At 43.2% G+C, this 22,410-nt stretch overlaps 1 long non-coding RNA gene across 2 annotated transcripts in view; it reads left to right on the forward strand.

Annotated features, from left to right (window-relative positions):
- The first annotated feature begins 1,799 nt into the window (after positions 1-1,799).
- The window catches only part of LOC310671149, a 35,625-nt gene continuing 15,014 nt past the window's right edge, over positions 1,800-22,410 (forward strand). The window contains exons 1-3 of one of the 2 annotated variants that reach the window (XR_014507832.1): positions 1,800-2,169; positions 2,870-3,053; positions 21,084-21,533. This is a non-coding gene — a long non-coding RNA (uncharacterized lncRNA). Of the gene's footprint in view, positions 2,170-2,869; positions 3,054-21,083; positions 21,534-22,410 lie in introns of those variants that run through there. The other variant, XR_014507831.1, reaches the window with a different exon arrangement.

Consider the following 22,410-nt stretch of genomic DNA (forward strand, 5'->3'; position numbering starts at 1 on the left):
ACAAGATTTAGCTATTGCCACATACAGCAAACTCGAGTTTGTTTTAAATAAATAAATAAAATAGGTTACATTTCGTCATAACCTATCTGCTATATTATTCCATATTGTACTATTTGATATTGAAAGATATAGGAATATTCTACCAGAGGGTCTTTGGGATAATAAACTTATTTATAAAGGGAAGTAAGAAAATAATACTTTATTTAATTATTATCTATACACAATATACAGTTCAACCCAACTAGGGAGGACAAGGGCTACGAACACATTTTCAACTTTCCAATGAGTCTTTCTTGTTCTTCATCTTTATTGCTGCACTGCCCCACGATTTCTTACATGATTTTTTTTGTACATTAGCATCCTGAGTAGCTTATTAAAAATAGTTCATTTCATGGAAGAATGAGAACCGTAGCAAGCACCTATGAAGAAAGAAGGAAGAAAGGAGGTACAGTGGTACCTCATGTTAAGAACTTAATTCGTTCTCGAGGTCCGTTCTTAACCTGAGGTACCACTTTAGCTAATGGGGCCTCCCGCTGTCACCACGCTGTCGGTGCTTAATTTCTGTTCTCATCCTGAGGTAAAGTTTTTAACCCAAGGTACTACTTCCAGGTTAGCAGAGTCTGTAACCTGAAGTGCCTGAAGTATCTGTAACCCGAGGCACAACTGTAGAACAAACACAAATGAAACAACAGAAGGGCATATTCCTTCTCACGAGCTAGTTTGTTAAAGTGGAGTAAACGCTTTCAGAAAACAAATCAACAGCTCATCAAAGCACTTGGCATTGACTCTGTAGAATGATACCCACACTCATCTTCAGCCTCAGTCTTAATTAGATCCTGGATAGAGCTGGATGCCAAAGTATACATTGTCCAAACTCCCTGTTTGGGATTCTGTGCCTTCACTTATTTGTGTATTTTATGTGTGTGTGTGTGGGGGGGGGGAGTTTTAAGAGCCGCACACCATTATTCAAATAAATTGATAAAATAAAAATAACAAAGCAGAAGAACTGAACCCCAGCAATGAATAATGAAGATGAAAGAAAACCAGAACAAAGAACCAAAGGGAATCACACACTCTTTAAATCAACATCTAACAGGGTAAACAAAAAGGTTTTCACCTGGTGCTGAAAAGGCAAGCCTCCCCGGAGAGGGTATTTAGGAGATGAAACATCAGCGCCAAAATGGACACGGACTGTGGGGTGAAGCAGGACACAGAGGGGGCAGCCACGCAAGTTATTCATGTGCCTGCCCACTTCATATAGAGTGATAGCAACTTGCTGAAACTAACAGGTCGGAGTCCAGTCAATGCCTAGATGGAAGCTATCCTGGGAACATTATATATGTTGCCTTATAGTTCATCATGGACTAAATGTAATACATCAACAGACCTATTGGATTTTCCAACAGAGATTTCCTCATCTCCTTCACCTTGTATGGCTCCTATGGGGAAGGTGTGCCACAGTTTGTATACCTTAGGATTTGAAGCCACCATAAATCAGCAAGATTGGCAATCTGTCTCTTTGGAACCCAAATCTGTCCCACCATCCCATCCCTTGGCCAAAATCTGATGCACATCCGATGTACAGTATACATGAAAAAATGAAATAAATCGAAATACTTTGTGGTTGCAGCACATTGTAACCCAAGATCAAATGACTCCATTCTGTTATTAGTCTGTTTTAACTTTGTGAGGTCATTTTATGGACTGTGGTCAGGCGGAATGAGTTCCTTGCATTCCTTATGGCTAACTGGAGAAGAGAGCTGATAGTCCCACACTAGACAGATAGCTTATGGAAATCTGGCCACGGAAAAACTGACTAGTCTTGAAAAACCTGCAGGAGACATGTCTTGCTACATGATTACTCTTTAAAACTGCAATAGGTGTCTGCGGTTACAGAGCACAAGACTTCTGCAATTCTGCATTGTGAGGGAGCCAAGAAGTGAGCTTTCCCTGCATTTTCCAAGCCGACTGATATTTTGCTTCCTTTGAACTTTGCCAAAAGTTTATGGATGCCTTTTATCCTTGCTCTCCCTCCACCCCTGGCCTTCCAGGTCTGGGGGAAGTAGCAAAAAAACAACAACTACCAAGCACGGTACTTGGAAACTCTGGCTTCTTGGCGCTGAGAATTTTTTTGTCACTTAGATGACGTGACAGAACTTCAGAAGAAATGTAAGTTCAGAAACATACAGTAATTATTAATTTTGTCACAGGGGCGGGGCTTGCTAAAAAATTGTGATGACGAGTAGGATACATCCTCATTAAGAAAGGATATTTGGAAAGCTGAGTAAGAAACCAACCCCTTATTAGGCTTGCCAATTTGTATGGCGGTTTCTTGCCAGCTTAACAGCTGTGCCAATCAGAGGTTCAGCAGCTAAAAATTTCTATCTTTGCAAGGGAAAGCTTCACCTGTTGAATTTCCCCTGCGAATTTTTAACATTTGCGGAGGGTGATACCCCCACCACTACCTTCAAAAATTGCTGGGCAGAAATACTTTGACCCAGCATGATTTTTTAAAATTTCTATGGCCAGAGTATAACACACAATGCGACCTTAATTCAGACTCCTAAATCCTTGTTGGATTAAATTGCTAATGAGCTCTGTAGGAAGACCCTGTGAACAACTGAGTAATGTTTTCCATGCCCCAAAGACCATGGCAAAGCATCCCTGTAGCCTCACATTTGCCCTCCATTGTATCATAAAATAAATAGATTTGCTGTCCTTGCAACTGATAAATGGGCCCGGGGGAGAAGGCTGTTAAAGAGGAGGACGTGTTGGTCCATTCTTAATGTGGAATGGAGAATATTTGTTTAGGAAAGACCAAATACTCCTGCTGTAAATTTAACTTCTTGTTTTCCCTTTGATTTCACAGTTAAGACCAGCGCACACGGTCTTCTGAAAACGGCCCACAGAAATCTGTGCAGAGGGAGGTCAGCAAAAAGGCAGTGGTTAAGTGTTTTCATTAGAGGGGATTCAAAACACACAGGGCGAGATAAGGGAGATTCATATGCTCAGTGGATTTCAAACAAGCACATGAGTCACCGGCCAGCCATTTGGTAAGCAAGTATCTTTCTCTTTCCCAGCAGTATGATAAAACGCCAAGGTGGGGGTGGGAAGTGGTGCCTTGATGTTGGGAGGCTCAAAAAGATGTGTGTGTGAACCTAGAAAGTTCCCACTGAGCGGAGGGGGAGAAAGCCAGACAGCCATTTATTTCAACACACTGCTGGATTTACTTAAGTTTGTCATGCAGAATATCTAATATAGCTACTACTTGGATACTTAAAGAGAGAGGACACATTTCAGGGATGTTCACGAGGTGTGTTTTGACAGACATGTCCCTAGTCAATAACATGGAAATTGGATCGGGGGGATGAAAGGTTAGCTTGCTGTTTGGCTGCCCAGATACTAAATATAGACTCTTGACCTGGAGTGACACACATCGAGTTATATCATAAATGGGCAAGACAACATGAGCGTGTGTTGCTCTGACACAGCTAATTTTCAAGCTGCAGGTTATTTGCAGGTTGGAGAATTAAACTTCACTTTGGCGCTCAGAATACTTACAAAGCAAATATAACCAAAATCCCTAATGTGAAATAAGAGTACTAGATTTGGCTCCAGTCTAGGGTAGATTGCTGTTTCCAAGCTGCTACCCTAAAGAACAGGGATTTTGAATTTTGTGGGGAGGGGGTAGGGAATAGCATGTGAGTTGATCTTTACTTGGACAATGGCTGCCTTGCTTAAAAGAAAGACAGTAAAGAGTGGAGTGTAGACTGGAAAGATATAGTTTAAAATTCCACCTCAAACAAGAAGCTCACAAAATGACCTTGAACATGCTACCTCTGGCTCTTGGACAAACCTACTGCACACGTGGTTGTGACGATAGAGAGGGGATGATGACACAAATGCTGGGTGGGTTCAGGATTCTGTGAACACTTCATTGCAGGGTGGCCTGGGTCCCCACCAGCTTGAAGAAGGTCAGTGGGGAGGCCATCCTGGGGGGTGGGAATGCCCTGGGCCTAGAGGTTTATGCCAAATACCTCCAGATCACCTATATACTTTTCTTGGGCAAGATGACTGAGAGGAAGATGGTTCAGCTGTAGACACTCTTTGAATTTCTTGATCCATTTCAACCTGGGTTGTGGCCCAGTTTCGAGACAGAATTTGCCTTAGTTGCCCACATGGATAACCTACTTTGGGAGAATGACGAGGGGATGGTGACCTCATTAATCCTCCTAGATTCCTCTCTTTGAAAAATGAAATTGGGGAAAACCAAATAAATTGCTGTCTCAGCTTTAGCAAGTTATACTGCATAAAGGAGGGGGTAAAAAAGCAAACTACTGTGTGTTCAAAACGGCAGAGGAATGGCAGGGCAAACATTTTCAGAAGATATACAGAAGCACATTTAGACAAATATGAACAAATGTACAGCATCATTAACATTAACACACCTCATTAAAGTTATGGGTGAAATAGTATTTTAACCCTTTTAATGGTCTCTATAATGCACAATTCTACTAATGACAGTTGTTGGAAGTATGGGAAAGGCCAAGTGGATTTTATCCTCTGTTGGTAGGCCAGCCCAGAGGATATTCATGATGAGAACTCCTATTCATGAAGCTGTGATCTAACCACCTGCACCCATCTGCAACGGTGGTCTCAAACACACACTGGTCTTAAATATGAAGTGAATGAAGCTTATGTTTTCTAGACAGAATGAAGCTGCTTTGCGAAAAAATGCATCAAACACCAGCAGTGGCATAGCATGGGTTGCCAGTGCCAGGGATGGGCAAGTGTGTGTCCCCTTGGTGGCCAGTGCAGCTGGGATAAATTCCATGAGGCGCATGACTGCCCATGCTGCTGTAGCTGGTGGCAATGACTGCACACCTTCTTGGCTTGGCGGCTCTGCCACCTCCTGGCTTGACCAGCCCAGAGGTGGGGTGTTTGGACATTCCTTCACCGGCCATGAGGAGAAGGAGGCACTGCCTCAACCCCAAAGGCCTGGTCCATGTGCAGCTTGCCTCCTTGAGGCTCCAGGAGGCAGCAGGAGCTCTGACACGTGGCCTTGATGAGGGAGCCTGGTTGGGGGCATCTGGTTGTGTCCCTCTCAGAATTTTATGCTTAGGGTCACCACCCCTCTGAGCCCCCTGACACTACGCCACTAACCACCAGAATTTCTCAAGAAACTACAGGATTGATAGGGATCAGGGCTAACATGTACCCGGCTTCAAAAACTAGTAAGGGGAGTTTACTGCATGTGGAGTAAGTTGTAATGCATGCACACCCTAAGTGGATGGACAGCCGAAGTAGAATGCCATCAACTTCTTTAAAACTGTAGCTTACACACTTTTTATTTTATTTTTAAAGAGCCCCAATCCTTCCTCTCCATCTCTTTCCTTCCTGTCATTGAAACCACCAGAGATGCTTTTCTTTGATTATTCTTCATGGAACGCTTGTAACATTTGCAAGTGTTTTGCTTGCATGTTGTTCCCATCATGTAAACTGACTATCTACATCAGTGCAAGCTGTTTTCATGAATGACAGGACACATGATCTGGAAATGTTCTGCTGGTATGGAGAAGCTCTATGTGGTTAGAACAATGTACAAGAGAAGCAAAAGACGATTACCATATGACTGGGGTAACATTTTGGGTCAAAGGTCTGCATAAACTGTTTTTCACAGAGGCTTAAATCCTGTGGTGTGGAGCATCTTCATTGTACTTGGTGGTACTGGCTGGTGGACTGTTAGAGCTATTCCCTTCATGGGCTTGCAAGAAGCATGTGGTTGGTCACAGGGGAAAACAGGGCACTTGACATACACTTCCCTGGGAGGAAGCCCAGTGGAACCAAGTAGAACTTACTTCCTAATACAGTGGTACCTCTGGTTACAAACACTTCGGGTTACAGACTCTGCTAACCCAGAAGTAGTACCTTGGGTTAAGAACTTTACTTCAGGATGAGAACAGAAATCGTGCAGTGGCGGCACGACCACAGCGGGAGGCCCTATTAGCTAAAGTGATACCTCAGGTTAAGAATGATTTCAGGTTAAGAATGGACCTCCGGAATAAATTAAGTTCATAACCAGAGGTACCACTGTACAGATGTAATTAAGCAGGTATATATGCTGTCAGTGGACTCTGTGAGACTGATTCAACAGAGCTCTTACATTCTGTGCTCTTAGCACAGGCGGAACAGAGAGGTTCCTCTGGTTAAGTGGTTGGGCAAGGCTGGTCTGTCCACAAAAAGGATTACCCAAGATGGCACAGGAGACTTGATGAGAAGGAGCTGTCAGGAAGAAATGCTTTTTTCTCTTCTGCAGGGTTGAGCTGTAACTTGGAAAGGTTATTTTTCTTCTGCACCCCCCCCCCCAATAACGCCTTGCAAGATTACATCTCTCTCCCAGCGGTCAGATGTACACGATGTCTGTGTGACCCTCCAGCTTATGAATAAAACCCATTTCCCCTCCTTAGTCTTCCCTGTCTTCTTCCTCTCACAAAACAATGGCACAATGTAAGGCTTAACCCATAACATCTGTAACTGGCTCAGCAAAGGCACCAACAACACTGAAACTGCGAGAAGAGAGAATAATGCTTGGGCACCTTTCTTGTCCTTTTACTCTTTCAAGAGTCATGCAAACGGCTTCTTGGCAAAAAGGTCTCTAGAATTTATATATCTATTATGATATCCATATTGAAATGAAAAAACAACCCTCTTTTGATCACTGCTGGACTCTTATTCCTGCTCCTGCAAAACCTATTCAATACTAAATTTTATTCAGGTTCCTTCATAAAATGTTGAATTGTCTTGGGAAGCTAATAAAGGCACACTGACGTCAAAATGAAACATAAAAGGCAGATGTTTCTTGTTACAATTATTTACCCACAGCCACTTTTCCTTGTTTTTAGACAGTGCAGAAGATTATTAAATGGGCCATGCTAACTTGCTAATTATTGTTTCCACCATCGCCCCTGCCAAAGGTTTTATAATAGACAAAGCTTTCTTCGACAATGTATGCATTATTAAATTCATTCCTTTTGTTTCTGTTAATGAAATTTAATTTATATAGATCCACAACACAGATGGTATCATTAGATGGCTAGCTGACTTAGAAAGATCAGTCAGATGTATCTAAGATTAGATCATTTCTTAGATTATATTGTGAACTTGCCAAAGGACCTGCGTTACGCTAGTATTGATTATCAAATTTATGTTTGTCCGCATCACCTTATTGTTAATGGGATGCTATGCAATCACGTATCCAATTTGTCTAGATTTCTTTGATATTTCTGTTGCAGAAATGAGATAGTTGCTTGAAGCAGTTCAGGAGATCAGTAGATTCAATAGCTGGCTTTCTCAGAGGCTAGGAAATACCTGGACAGGGGCAAAAGGACCTCCTCCTGCCCCACTAAGCTGAGGATGTTGTGAATCAGGCATCTATGTAAAGAAAACAAGAGAAAGATTGCAGTTTGGGATAGGCAGGGAAAGACACAGGAGATGAGTTAGGGCTCCATAAGTATCTTACAGTGGTGCCCACTGGGAAGGGAAGGGAAGGGAGGCCAACAGTAGCTGGAAAGGCAGAGTCAATGACAGGATTGTAAGTAAAGTACTGACTGGTTGTAAGTAAAACTGCAGGCAGGTGAGGGCTGGCTCAGGACAGATTGAGATGGGTAAGATATTGGCCCAACTGCCCTAAAGGACCAGCCTTCACTGCTTGGGGTGCTTCTTGTCCATTGTGGAAGCACTGGACTCTGCTGGGGTATTTAAACGGTGCCCCCACCCACATTCACCCTGTATATGTGTAAATACAGTGGTACCTCAGGTTACATACACTTCAGGTTACAGACTCCGCTAACCCAGAAATAGTGCTTCAGGTTAAGAACTTTGCTTCAGGATGAGAACAGAAATCGGGCTCTGGCAGCGCGGCAGCAGTAGGAGGCCCTATTAGCTAAAGTGGTGCTTCAGGTTAAGAACAGTTTCAGGCTAAGTACGGACCTCCGGAACGAATTAAGTACTTAACCTGAGGTACCACTGTATCTGCAAACACTTCAAAATGCCTAAGGGCTCCAGGGACCTCCTTCTAAAGGACACCAAAACTGGGGAAGCACTGCATCCCTGGAACTTCTCATGACTTGAAGAAGTGGGTGAACAAAAGAATAGGAGGCAGCCCAGTGCAGGATAGATGAGGCTGATCTCGCCATCCATCCTTCACCCTGAGTGGCCCAAGACAGGGTGGCCCAAGACATTTGGCTGCCTGAGGGGGCATCAGAAGCTGATGGGGTTGGCAGTTGACTCTTATACCAATACTGTCAGTGGCATAGTTTGGCCCTCTGGGAAGCTGGTAAGCAGTGAGGGTACAGAATGGGCTGTGTGGCACTCACAGGTCTGTCTTCCAACAGAATGGTATGACCGGGGACACAGAAGAAAGGGCTGTCTCTGGTGCCACCTCCTCCCAACTGCTGTCTGAGGTGCTTACTTTACTCTGCCTCATGATAGGGCTGGCCTTATACAACAACAACAACAGCAATTTATTATTTCTACCCCTCCCATCTGGCTGGGTTTCCACAACCACTCTAGTTGGCTTTCAACAGAACATTAAAAACATAATAAAACTTCAAACATTAAAAGCTTCCCTAAACAGGGCTGCCTTCAGATGTCTTCTAAAAGTCTGATAGCTGTTTATTTCCTTGACATCTGATGGGAAGGCATTCCACAGAGCAGGCACCACTACTGAGAAAGCCCTCTCCCTGGTTCGCTGTAACTTCACTTCTTGCAGGGAGGGAACCACCAGAAGGCCCTCAGCGCTGGACCTCAGTGTCTGGGCTGAATGATGGGGGTGGAGACGCTCCTGCAGGTATACTGGGCCGAGGCTGTTTAGGGCTTTAAACCCAACATTTTGAATTGTGCTCAGAAACATACTGGGAGCCAATGTAGGTCTTTCAGGACTGGTGTTATATGGTATACACATCTACATTGTCCTGGCCTTGCTACCTCCACCATCCTCTCACCCCCCCCCCCAAAGATGTTAGTTGTATGCAATGCATTATTAAAAACAAAACAAAACTAACGAAGAAGCAAAAGCTACTGAACTGCAGCAATAGAAGTCGTGTGTTTTTATTTTAAGAAATGCTTAGTCTTTCTGTCAACTTAAAAGCCTGCCATTTGCAGAGCTCCAGAATACAATTCATAAGCCCTGCTAAGTGGCAGAACGGGCTTTACAGTATAGCTGTCGACTCCCCCCCCCCTTTCTTTACCCCTTTCCTCCCTAACATAATACATTTTTTTCCAACTCAGCAAGTTTTATTCCCTGCTGGCTGCTTTTGGCCTGCTATTATATTGCACCAATAACATGCCCATATGACACTGTAGTATCTTTTTACAGTATAATTGCATGTACATATTTTCATTCGTAGCCCGAAGCTTCATTTAAGGGCGCATGGTAAGAATCCGTGCTCCACCAGACACAGAACAAAATAATCAATAATTCCAGACAAATCTGTTTTTATAGCCATTTCTATAATAAAACAATATAAAGTTACAGCGTATAAGGAGACATATTAATGTGACTTTCCATATGTAGTGTAGCTTTTAGGTCTCTTAAACCTTCAAGTTAATAATGCCTAAGGATCCCACTGTGAGTTCAACTACACTTTTAAAGGCATGCATGCCTTAAAGTGTGCTTTAATAGTAATATATTGCTCTGCACACAGTCAAAGAAGCAATAGGCTGTATGTCACTAGGCTTCTTTATGATGAATACATGTAGAATAAATATCGAGGACAGGATCCAATGGACTGCAGTCAGAGCTTCTGCATGAATTGGGGTCTGGGAGGCTGGCCCTAACCTCTGACATCCTGTACACCCCCCACCCAATATATTCAAAGGAGAAGATTCTGCAGACTTGTGTTTGATGCAGAACAAGAAGCTGCAGCCAGAATAAAAAACATCTGAGGAGATGTATCATATATTTTTCAGATGACTAGGGAAGAAGCCATAGAGCGCATGCTTCATGTGGAAGGTCCCAAATTCAATACTGGCATCTTCATTTAAAAATATTACATGGAAGGTTATGTGAAAGGCTTGGCTGAAACCAAATGCAACCTGGTGGGCTCATGATGCCTCTGCAGCCCCCAACATCTGCTGGTTACTTCCTGGCAGGCGAACTGGTGCAGGCAGGCAGCGGTAGGCAGCAGCAGTGCCATCATAGGCAAGCCACCTGCCATTTTACTTTATTTTACTTCATTTAAGAGATTTGAAGTCCACCCTTCACCCAAGGGCATGAGGGTGGCAACAGTTCCTGCAGTGCCCCAACATCAGGGCCGGCCCACCTATGAGGCAAGCTGAGTTGACCTCCTCAGGCGGCAGGATCCACAGGGGAAGCAGGTATGGCCTCCAAGGAATGCATCGCCTGCTGCCACTGCCACAGTGGTAGCAAAAGCTGCAGCACACTCCTTGGGCAGCCTCCCGCCTCCCTGTGCCGTCTCTGCAGTGTCTTGGAGAATAGGAGGCCCTGCTGGTCTCCTCCAACCCTTGTTTCTGCATCCCCCACTTGTTCCTGATGTAGATCTTCACTTATCACATCTTCCCAGGCGGGGCTGGGGTGGGGAGCGCCATTTTGCAGTGCCAAAATGTATTGGGCTGGCCCTGCCCAATATAACATCGTTCTAGGTGTTGTCAGCAACTTAAAAGGGCAGAGCAATTAAAACTCACAATAGAAGCAGAAATCTATTTCAAAATGCCCACTGCAACAGGGAAGTCATTGGTAGTCAACTGAAGTTCCAAGGGAAGGGAGCCTGTTTAATATAAGCCAGGAAGGAAACTTGACATTCCCTGCCTACTGTATTATGGCTGTTCCCACTGGGACTAATAGCAGCTTTAGCAAAGGAGGGGCAAATTTGGATCAGAAATGCACCCTGGGAGGAAACTCAGCTTTACTGCTCCAATCCAAATCTGATTGCAGATCCTTTTCTTGCATCGCATCTGCTCTGAGAGGCCCACGCAAATAATTTCTTATCTTCCTCTTTTTCACACTTGAAGGGAGCTTCAGATCTGTGACCTGCTGATATGAGGCTGTCCCACAAGCTTGGAAAAAGGGAATGCTTTGTTGTTATTTGGCCTTCAGTACTGGAATACCCAAAGTGTGAAGTAGTTTGCTTTTTTATCAGTGAGATAACTGGTGATATTTTAGGTTGCCAATTAGCAGATTACCAATTTCAATTCAGTGGAGGCAGCTCATGGGAATTGCCTCATGTTATGAACCTTGGAAGCAGAATTGCCTTATCGCACTCATTGCAGTGGCAGGGTCTAATAGGCCTATAAATATAATCTCCTGATACCTTGATGACGATCTTTTCCTTAATTCCTATTTGGTGTGAGACTTCTTTTTTTTGACACAACCTTTCCTTCATCAGTAGTTTAATTTTGGGATCCTAATCTACACGTACTGTATTACCAAAGGTGGGCTTTGTGGCATGTCACACAGAGCAGTGTAAAGACTCCTTGGCTATAAATCCTGACCAGTATCCACTGTTCCTGAGCATGACTCCCCCTAGTGAAAACGCAAAGCTTTGCATTACCCAAGTGTGATGTTCAAACTCCCCAACCAACGCCATGTCAAATTATTATTTTAAATCAGGCTTCCTCAACCTTGGCCCTCCAGATGTTTTTGGCCCACAACTCCCATGATCCCTAGCTAGGAGGACCAGTGGTCAGGGATGATGCAAATTGTAGTCTCAAAACATCTGGAGGGCTGAGGTTGAGGAAGCCTGTTTTAAATCATAGCCTTGTTAATGAGTTCATTCTTTAAACAACTTGTCCAAGAAATGCAAACATCTACACAACTGATGCTGTGGTTTGGGTTGTCCAATAGGTAATTGAGGTAGGAGATATCGCAAGATCTCTTTACCTTGCCCTTTGACTACCGAAAGAGATACTTTTAGGACTCTGTCCCATTCCTTTTCTTCTAGAAAAAAAAGTGCCGGTACTGTGTACCCTTGACTACCCCCAGAAACAAACACTGCCCCCATTATCTTGACTGCAATTTGTTTTAATGTATTTAAATGCTCACTTTAAGGCAATGTCCTAAGTTCTTAGGTGCCCTATCTATAATATTTCATTGCAAACAATAAGCAGACCAGACATTTTGAATACACTGCCTGCATGAAGCAGTGCACTCCTGGATGAGAAAATGTGCAACCTGCACTATAGGAATCAAAGGCAGAACTCTTCATAATACAAAACAATTAGATACTTTGCCCTGTGACGGAAGATGTATACAGCCTTTGCAGAAGTATCCCAAGGCCTATGGAGTTGTATGAAATATTTTTGAGTAGCCAGACATTTTAACGATTGCTCTGTACTGCTTCTAAAGGTCTTTCATGACGCTGTTCACCAAAATAATGTTCTGTGAGAGGACATTGTATAAAATGTGTGTGTGTGTGTTTCAAAATTAAAATTCCACCTTCAAAAAAAGGTAGGGAAACGGCATGTGGAAATCTCACAGAAATGCCAGTGGTTCCAGTAGATCTGGATCTGTAGTTTTCTTTCCTGTGGTTGGTTTGTCTCAGAATCCTCCCGGCTGGAATTCTGCCTGAGGTGGCCGGTGGGGTGGGGGGTGGGGGAGTGTGAATGTCACCACCTCCACAGACCTCACATGTTGTGTTGTAAAGTGACACTTCTCAAAATGTTTCATAACTTGTGTGCTGCTTCCATTTGGGCTCTTGCACACATTTGACTTCTCCCCCCCCCCCCCACACTCTGCTTCCTTTCAATTTTTAATCAGGGCAGTCATATGTTGTTAGCTGCTTTATCTCAAGGGCAGCAAGCTGGCTCAGGAAGGAAGGAAGGAGGGATGGAAGGGAGGCTAGGTGACTAGACTGGATGGTGGGCCTTGTCCATAATAATAACAATAGTATTAGTAGTAATAAAAATAATAATCAGCCCCAAGAAGTCAAGGAGGGCTTCCTACGATTGCAAAGCGGGATGCTCTTCCAAGCAACAGACATTGGCTTTGCAGCGTTCAAGCAATCTGAGAAATACATAAAGTATTGTTATGAGTTTGGACTGTTAAGCTGTGCGCCAGACCCCTCTAGTCCCTGGATCCAATAAGTGTTAGAATTTAATCAAGGCTTCTAATTCTTGGAATAGCCTGACTAGCCTCCTGCAGAGGTGATAGCATGGGTGAGGGGGAATTAATGGGCTCTGTGTAAGGTGGCAAATGGATGGGACCATCTCCCTCAACAAGACCCTTTTGAGTGTTAATGCTGTGAACCCCTCCATCTTAGGCTCAAGTTGTATATATGTATAAATAAACCATATGTCATAAAGACACCACAGTCTCCGCTATGCCTCATTCCCAAAAGGAAATGAACCCTGGGTAACATGCCTGGAACCCCCTGGGATCTCTCACGGCTCAGAGATTGGATGGTGGGCAACAGCACTGTATGTAAATTATGTATCCCTTCTTAAAAAAAAACCCTCATTTAAGATTTAGAGCTGTGCGAAACATCCACAGACAGAAAGCTGGCTGCAGGAGACCTTGGATATATGTATGCAATTTGTATAAGATGGTTAGACTAACACTCTTATGCCAGCCATAAAATAAAATCAAAAGTATATTCAGTGGCAAAGTGAATTATTTGCCCCAGTTCAAGACTCCAGTTCAGTCCAGACAGAGCAAAAGAGCTGTAATTCTAGAGGACTGGACTCATGACCAGTCGAAGGTGAACGAATCTTATGGAACAAATGAGCAACTGTGTGTGCTTATTGCTTGAAAAGCTGATAATATGTAAATGTCCTGATTTCCCAGACAAGAAACCGAGGTTAATAGCTAATGCTGTTTTCCAAGGCATCCAATGAGTTACAATTTAAGAGAGGGTCAAGAAGATTTTCTCGCCTATATCTGCTCCAGCAGTTAGTTGCGGCATGTGCAGAATATTCCTGAATTCATTTACTCTGGAGTAGTTCTTTTGAAGTTGGTGAAAGTTTTCCATATATTTTAAAGGAGGAAAGCGGGACTCTTAATGTGATTAAACTGGAGCTCAGCATGTACTGAACTTGCTGCTCCTGGCATTCCACATTAAAGACGCACACTGATTGGAGGAATAGTCTTCATTCTAACGCCTACCCTTAAAAACCCATGCCGTGGTGGAAGGAAAGGAAAAAACACACACATGCATATTTAGAAGAATTTGCTCGTTGTACCAATGGAAAATTGAACTGCAGCAGCGCAGTGAAATCCAAGATTTAATCTGGGTTTGGAAAACGGAGAAAGCACAATTGCTGAAGAAAATGCACTGGTTACATAACTGACCAAGCCCAGGCTTAAATCATTAACATGTGATCATGTGCGGTGCACTTTCTGTTTCCAACAAACCGTTCTGGGATGCTTTGGAAAGGAAAGCACAACAGACCCCCATCTTTGTGGCCTGTTAATCTTCCTGAATGCATTTGTTTGGTTTCATTTAGTGTAGCAACTTGATGTATTTAGAGCATGAAAGGTGGTTGACCGAGCATGACTTGCAAGATCACAGCAAACAATGTTTTTCTAGTATTAAGCAAAATCCATAGTAAAGACATGAGACCATCTGATCTCAGGTTACTCAGCTAAGGAGAGAGAAAAAACCCCTCTCCCGCTGCTCCCTGCTGATGCCGCAGATGCCAAGAAGGGACTGGATCTCTTGCTACTTATTTGTGGGATGAAGTTGCGTACAGCTGCAACCATATTCGCATCTCTGCTGCAGAGGGTGGTGCTAGCACTCAGCAGGGGTCATCTTTGGATCTGGAATCGGTTTCCAACTCCAGGGCTGAGAAACTAAGCACTGGATGTGTACTGAATAAAACATATTGGAAACATTAAAACATAACTTGAAACCATGATATTAAAAAGACAAAAATTGAAGAAGGGCAGGGGAGGGGAAAACTTTATCAAAAATAACTCATCTGCTCTCGAAAGCCTAGGCAAAGAGGTGTGTCGTTGCTAACTGATGAAAAGAGCACAATGGTGGTGTCAGAAGCACCACCAAAAGGAGGAAGTTCCTTAAGCAGGGGGCCACCACTGAGAAAGCCTTACCTCAGACCTCAGCAGTACCAGCAGAGCCTCTCTTTCTGATCTAACATTCAGTCAGATCTATACGGACTTGGGATCCAAGTTGTTTAGGGCTTCATATGTTAACATAAGCATCTTGCGTTGTGTTATGAGAGAGGGAGAAAAGGAATTATTTCATTTTTCTCTAACTTACTTTGTATTGTTGTATTGTACAGTGAAAGACAAGTAAGAAACCTTACAGATAAATAACTAAAGCAGAAGCCTAAACCTATATTCTTTTAAATGTGTTTGTGGGAGGGGAGGGTTATTGGTCTGTTTTGTTCTTGTTTTTATTATGTATTTTGAGTTTTTATTTTGTATTTTTATGCTGTGAACCCCCCATCATCCAAAGATCTCAGTTCAAACAATTAAAAAACCCTAAGAGTTCCAATAAAACAATGAAACCTTTTGAAAGACTGAGCCCATTGAAAGACTGAGGAAAGATGAGCAATTGCAAGATTGACTATCCCCTCACATAAAAACACCTATGTACTTCATGGTAAAGACTATAAGCTGACCTCTTCTTCTTAAACTAGCTTTCTGTTTTCAGAGGCATCTGATGTGGGGAGCATTGGCGGTGACTGGTGGGGAAGTACAGCAGATTGTAAACCACATAAAGGGGAGTGGGCCTCTTGCCCCCACATAATACACAGTGGTGTTATTGGAGTCAGGGGGCGCTGCAACCGTATTGTGCAGGCAGATGGCAGCTGACTGGTTAGCAGTGACCCATCATCAGTCTGTGCTGCTGATGTCATCAATTCATGCCACACCTCACTTGCTGCTGCTATTTATTAATCCGCTCTAAATTTATTGTTAAGCTGCTGATGCTGGGAAACATTTGCACAATCCCCTGGAGAATAATTATTTGATCCTTTCTTTCCCCCTTTCGTCTACTTACTGACATAAAATGCATGGACACCCAGAATGAGGTCATGAAGAGAAAGTTAATGCAGTTCAGATGGATGTTTTGAGAAGCTGGTGGTTCACACAGCATGCAGGGCCCTCTAGGTTTGGCATGTTAAAATTCCCCAAATGTGCACCGGGATAATACGGAAACTAAAACAGAATATTTTATGCAAACATCCCCTAATCTGCACAGCTCTGGCTCTAGGAGGTTATTGCGTTCCCAGAGAATTTGAATATGTTATCCAAAATGAGATGCTAGTTGCAAATTGAGAAAAACGGAGGTCTGACGAAGTGCAGAGCTCCGGAAACACAAGTATAACAAGCAAATAATCAGCTCCAATTTAGCTGCAGGAGGCTACAGACTTGGTGTTTATGGTAGGCGTTGTCAATACAGCATTGGCTCCATCAGCTATCAAAGCTTTAAATTTAGAATTTAGGGCTTATCCACACTCCCCTTTTACCCTGGTCTTTCCAGGCAGAGGTCCGCACTTTTACATTCCGTGTCCAAGCATTTTTTCCTTGAGCTTTCCCTGCGGAAAACTGCTCTTTAAAGCAAACGTCAGTTTGGGTTTTCTGTGGATTAACGTTTGTTCCGATGGAGCTTTAAAGAGCAGGTTTTCGTGAGGAAAGCTCCAGAGAGAGAGAGAGAGAGAGAGAGAGAGAGAGAGAGAGAGAGAGGTGCTTAGGCACAGAGACATGGACTGTGCCTGGAAAGAGCAAAGGAAAGTTAAGTGTGGATAAACCCTAAGCAAATTGTTGTGCTATCTAACCCAAACAAAAGAATGCTGAAATTACATTGCTCAATATTTCTTTATTGCATATCCCTGCCCACCTGCAACATGCCTTCCCTAAGACACTTCAGATTTTATCTGGACACAGGATGACCAATATATAGAAAGGAGATGGATCATTAACAGGTCCAGGGTAACTTGTGTGCTGTAAGAGGTGGTGCTCTTGCTATATCTTCCCACTAGAAGGTGTATTGTGCAGGTATTGTAAAACAACAACAACACGTTTGTTGGCTGAGCTCACCCTTGCTGTGTAAAGTTTGTGCTCTGATCAGTGCTGCAGTTTTGGCTAACTCAACACTGCATGACTAATATTATTAGACATTCTTAAAACAACAACAATGTGCTGCAGCCAAAGGACAATGTCGCAGTGCTAATGCCGCCTTGGCTGATTAATTGAGCAGTTGATGCATAATTTGTCAATATTAAGACTGAATGTTCTGTTGACATCTGTTCCTCATTCCCCTTTGCCTGTGGTGTAAGTACATTAATACTGGATGTAATACTGCCACCTTCTGGTTGCAGACAGTGGTAGGAGGCCTATAGTGAATAAAAAGTTTGCAATAGCAATAGGATTTGAAATGTCTTACATGTCACCACAGGGAACCCCAGTGAAACCCAGGGTGAGGATTGGTAAATTTTCCAGGATGAGGCATTAGATCCTTTCCTTTTGTTCACAGTCCTTTCATTTACAAGACCACGTAGCTTCCGTGTTACAGTGATTTACTGCACTTATCTCTTTATTTATCCCAATGTATCACAAAGGAAATCTTTCCGGGTTAGAAGAACAGTAGTTCAAAAGGAACAGTGTCCAGTGGCAGCTGGTAGAAATTCTGGCAAGGCGAGGCTCAAATTATGCTGTGGTTGACCACTTGTGAATACTCATGCTTACATAAACACTGATGGCTACATGTGGCTTGTAATGTTGGAAGAGGCCTTGAACTGAACATACTAATTTTCTTCAGTCTTTCTTTTTATATTTTCGATGGTTTCCTTTAATCCATCTACTGGTGTAGATCCTAATCCCTCGCTGCTGACCTATTTTTGAATCTTCTCAAATACGCCTATATGTCATCAACAAAAATAAAGCTATGGTGTCAGAATCGGGCCCTTTTAACTTGACACGGTTTAGTTTAGGTTTTTTTTTAAATTAACCCCAGCCTTTAATTTTTTTTGGGGGGGGAGGTGGGTGAATAGGATCATCTTCCTCTTCTCTATTTCAACACAGCGATGGCAGCAAAAATTTATTTTCATACGCCTATCTGTGAATCTAAAAGTCCCTCTGCAGGCTTTCACACTCAAGAAAGGATGTGAATTTATGACATCTCCCAGAGGATTCCGGCTCCATAAATTTAATAGGTTGGAACAGCTTTAATCCTTGCTTCCATATGTTTTCTGAAGCATGGGATGATATTGTAGCAGTTTCCCTCCTCATGGGCAGAGCAAAAAATTCAAACTAAGGAAAGGAAGACTTTTCCTCTGACAGCATTTGGCACTGTCCTTCGGTTTTTACCATTCTTTGAACTACAAAACGAGCAGCCATTACTAGTCTCATACCATCGTTGCTGTTGTTATAGTCATGTAGAACCAAACATGTATGCAGTTATGTATGCACAGTAACAAACAAAAAGACAGGTCCCTTCTTCATCCGATGACGGATGCCAACAGAGAGATGACAGGAAGATGGAGATAATGGCAATGGTTTCAGTTGTCGATACTCAAAAAGAGTTGCAGTGTGGAATAAGAACCAAGGGGTTAAGTGAAAGGTTCTGCAGAAATGCTGGGTTTTGAAGGGGCAGCATCATGCAGTTGTCATGGAAGGAGGTTCAAGGGATACAGAGCAGCTAGGAAGAAAGGGTGGAGTTTTTTGAGAAAGCAAGAAGGCCATTGAAAGTTTTGAAAATAAGGGTGATGAGGAGTTGTGTACTGGGAAGGATGTCATGTGGTTTCAGAATGATGGAGAGGAATATCAGGCTTCTGAATAGAGGTGAGAGGACCAATGGTGTGGCAATGGAAAGTCCTATTAGGCAGGGGGAGGATCTCCTAGAAAGCAAATTGGCCATTGCTTCACCCTAGTTCTATCTTACTGTCTCTGCCCTTCTCTATTCGATGGTGAAAAACTGCTATGTCCCCCACACTCATCAATTGAACATGTGTTCCCCGCAGATGAATTGCAAAATTCGGCAAACTGCTATGACAATTAAGAAACATGGATGCTTTTTGTCAAAGGTCATAAGGGCTATTTCACAGGGTTCAGGCCAGTCAAACTCAGAATAGGATTTTTGTTTTATTTTTTAGTATCAAAGATAGAGAGTAGTTGCTGAGGATTAGTCACATGCATATTGATTAGGGAATTTGATATGCTTGCCTGGCCAGGAAGGTGACAGAGGAGCAGCAGGAAAGCCTGCATTTAGAGTTTGCGAAGCCAAGATTTAATTCCTCTGGAGGGTCTTGTACTAGGCACCAAACAGTTAAATGTGAACAAATCCTTAATATTTGCTGAACTGGCAGTTATGACCAGGATGCCTTAAAGGCTTTCCTCCTCCAGTTTCAAACATGAATTACAAACCACTTGAACAACGTTGAGTGTTGTCATTTGTCCCAAAACCTCAAAAGCCTCAGCCAAAGCCTATCCATCTTGCAAATTATGGAGGGAGAATTGGAAGAACCGAGTGGAGCCAGGGTATTGGCTATTACTTTCCCATCCTCCGCTCAACTATTTGTGATCCACAGCCAACATTAGTTATAGCTTGGTACAGACCGATTCCTACGGAGAGTGTTTGGAGAATAGGCACCTGGAAAGGGATCCCTATGCTGTTTTCTGTTTCCACCTCAATCTTCTTACAGGCCTGTGGGGTCTCTCCCAAAAACTTGTCTTCAGAATTTCAGTTCAGCATAAAGGAGAGAGGAAAACAACCACCCAACAGTTGGACCTTGATTTAAAAGGACATATGAGATTCACATTTTGAATACGTGATCTTTTTCTTTTGTTTTGGTCCTTTGCATAGTCATATTAGGCACAATATTTTCTTTCTGTGCTGCCTTAAGCTTATTTCACAGCTGAGATCAAGTGTGTTCTTTGCAAAACCCTTATCTATCATGTTGTTGTTTAGTCGTTTAGTTGTGTCTGACTCTTCATGAGTCCATGGACCAGAGCACGCCAGGCACTCCTGTCTTCCAGTGCCTCCCGCAGTTTGGTCAAACTCATGCTGGTAGCTTCGAGAACACTGTCCAACCATCTCACCCGCTGTCGTCCCCTTCTCCTTGTACCCTTAATCTTTCCCAACATCAGGGTCTTTTCCAGGGAGTCTTCTCTTCTCATGAGGTGGCCAAAGTATTGGAGTCTCAGCTTCACAATCTGTCCTTCCAGTGAGCACTCAGGGCTGATTTCCTTAAGAATGGAGAGGTTTGATCTTCTTGCAGTCCATGGGACTCTCAAGAGTCCCCTCCAGCACCATAATTCAAAAGCATCAATTCTTTGGCGATCAGCCTTCTTTATGGTCCAGCTCTCACTTCCACACATCACTACTGGGAAGACCATAGCTTTAACTATACGAACCTTTGTTGGCAAGGTGATGTCTATCTATCATAGGCACAGACAAAGGTTTGATGGACACTGTCCATGCCCAGCCCACTGGGGTTGATTGTGGTGCTAAATCCATTTCTTCCATTTTCTTCCAACGAGGGAGCAAGCTTTGTTATGAGCACACTTGACACCTGAAATATGGTGACCAAGAGAGAAAATAGACAGCTAACCATGTATCTCAGAATTGTGTAAAATGGTCCTAAGAGGGTTTGACTTACACTGTGGGGGCTGCTGTGCATCTGAGCTGCTGGAGCAGGGGACCCAGCAGCTAACAGGAGGTGGAACCAGGGGTAGCAAAAGGCGGAGTTATCAGTACTAAGAATCCTCCCAAACATTACCTTCTTCCCTACTCAATCCTTTTTCACAAGGACCACTGTTCTTAAAATGTTTTTCAAACCAGCAACTTTTCAGCTCCCATACTTTTAATTCAAGCTGCGTACATGCTCCCCTTTGCTCTGTGTTCAGTGTGCTCCCATTGGTTTTGGAAGCAGTATGCACAAAATATTAGTCACAATCCATTTCTATACTGTATCTATCCTGTCATTTATTATGTTTTAACGTGTGTTTCCTCCACATTTTTGAACTGAGAAGCAGACTGGAAGCTAGCAGCATTGGCACAGGTAACAAAGGCAAGAAGAGGAGTTGTTGCTAAAACCCCAACTTCCAGAAAATATACTATATAGCTGCTATCACTTATTCCTCTACTTTTTATTATGCATTGCAGAGCAAAATCATCAACCATGGAGGAAGCTTCATCTGAGCAAGCTTTAAGAACACAAAATTATGTGATCATCTTGTTTCCAGGATCCTATCTTCCCCACTTAGAGACATCCCACAAGAAAACCCAGCCCAAGAGTTATTAAGTCAACCCAACACATGGTACTATTAGTAGTTGACTGGGTGCCTGCCAACAATAATGTCTAAATTGGTTATTTGAGTATAGCCCTGCACTGTTTAAGTAGTGGCTCATTGATAACCACTTGGAGTTTGCCTTTCCTTCTAAGCGGTTTCCAAGAAAGCAGGGAAAAAATGACTTACGACAAGAGAAAGTTCAGGGAGGAAAGTGTTCTTTGCAATGGAACAAATATTATATGATTCAGAGAGTTTGGAGAGCCAATTCTTCTAGCATTTTAAAGGCATTTTTGATTATTTATTTTTTAAAAAATAAATATTAGAACAATCATAGCACATATCCAGGACACACAGAAGTATTTTGGGTGCTTACTTTTATGAGAAGCATAATATTTTTAAATATTCATATTTAATATTCATACTATGGCATTACTCAGTTTTAACACATTTCTCATATTTATCCTGAGCTACATTTTTTCTTCATGAATATTTTATACATTTTGAAACCATTTGTATAGCCATAGCATATATTCCTGTGATTAAGATGCAGAATGTAGTATCTTACTGTGGTGAGTTGGTGGCGATTGCTTTTGAATGGGGTGGTCCAACTTTTCCTGCCAAGTGGATCACATGAGTACTTTGACATCGAATCCATGGGACGCACCCTGCCTTGCCATGCCGGGGGGATGCCAAAATTTGATGCCCCCCTCAGCCCTTGCACAGCCCTTGCTGGGTAAGCAAGTTGCTGGGCTTTGGGAAGGAGGTGCAGGGCTCTGGCAGGGTCCTAGAATTCGCCAGCCTCCTTCCCCAAACTGGGAAAGCACTAACAAGGCTTTGGAAAGGAGGAAGGAGGACTCCAGGACACTGTCAGAGTACTTATGGCTCCTTCCCAAAGCCCATCACCTCTCTTACCCAGCTTTGGGAAAGCAGCACGAAGGCTGGAGGGGCATTGTCATGGGCCAGGAGACGGCTTCACCTGTTGAGCAGCAGCCTGAAGGAGCAGAAGGCAAAGCGACTCCACCTGCTGCTGATCAGCCTTCTTGCTCCTGATGTGAACCAGCTGGCTCCAGCTTTCTTAAGCAGGGTTTCCAGCCTCAGTCAGTTGCTGGAAACAACATTTGTCGTCCCTGGCCAGATCTTGCTGCTTCTTGTTGACCTTGGACCCTTGGCTTTCTTGACCCCTGGCTTGTCTGACTACA

The sequence above is a fragment of the Podarcis tiliguerta genome, assembly GCF_965153285.1.
Source record: "Podarcis tiliguerta genome assembly, chromosome: 2".
NCBI classification, from domain to species: domain Eukaryota; kingdom Metazoa; phylum Chordata; class Lepidosauria; order Squamata; family Lacertidae; genus Podarcis; species Podarcis tiliguerta.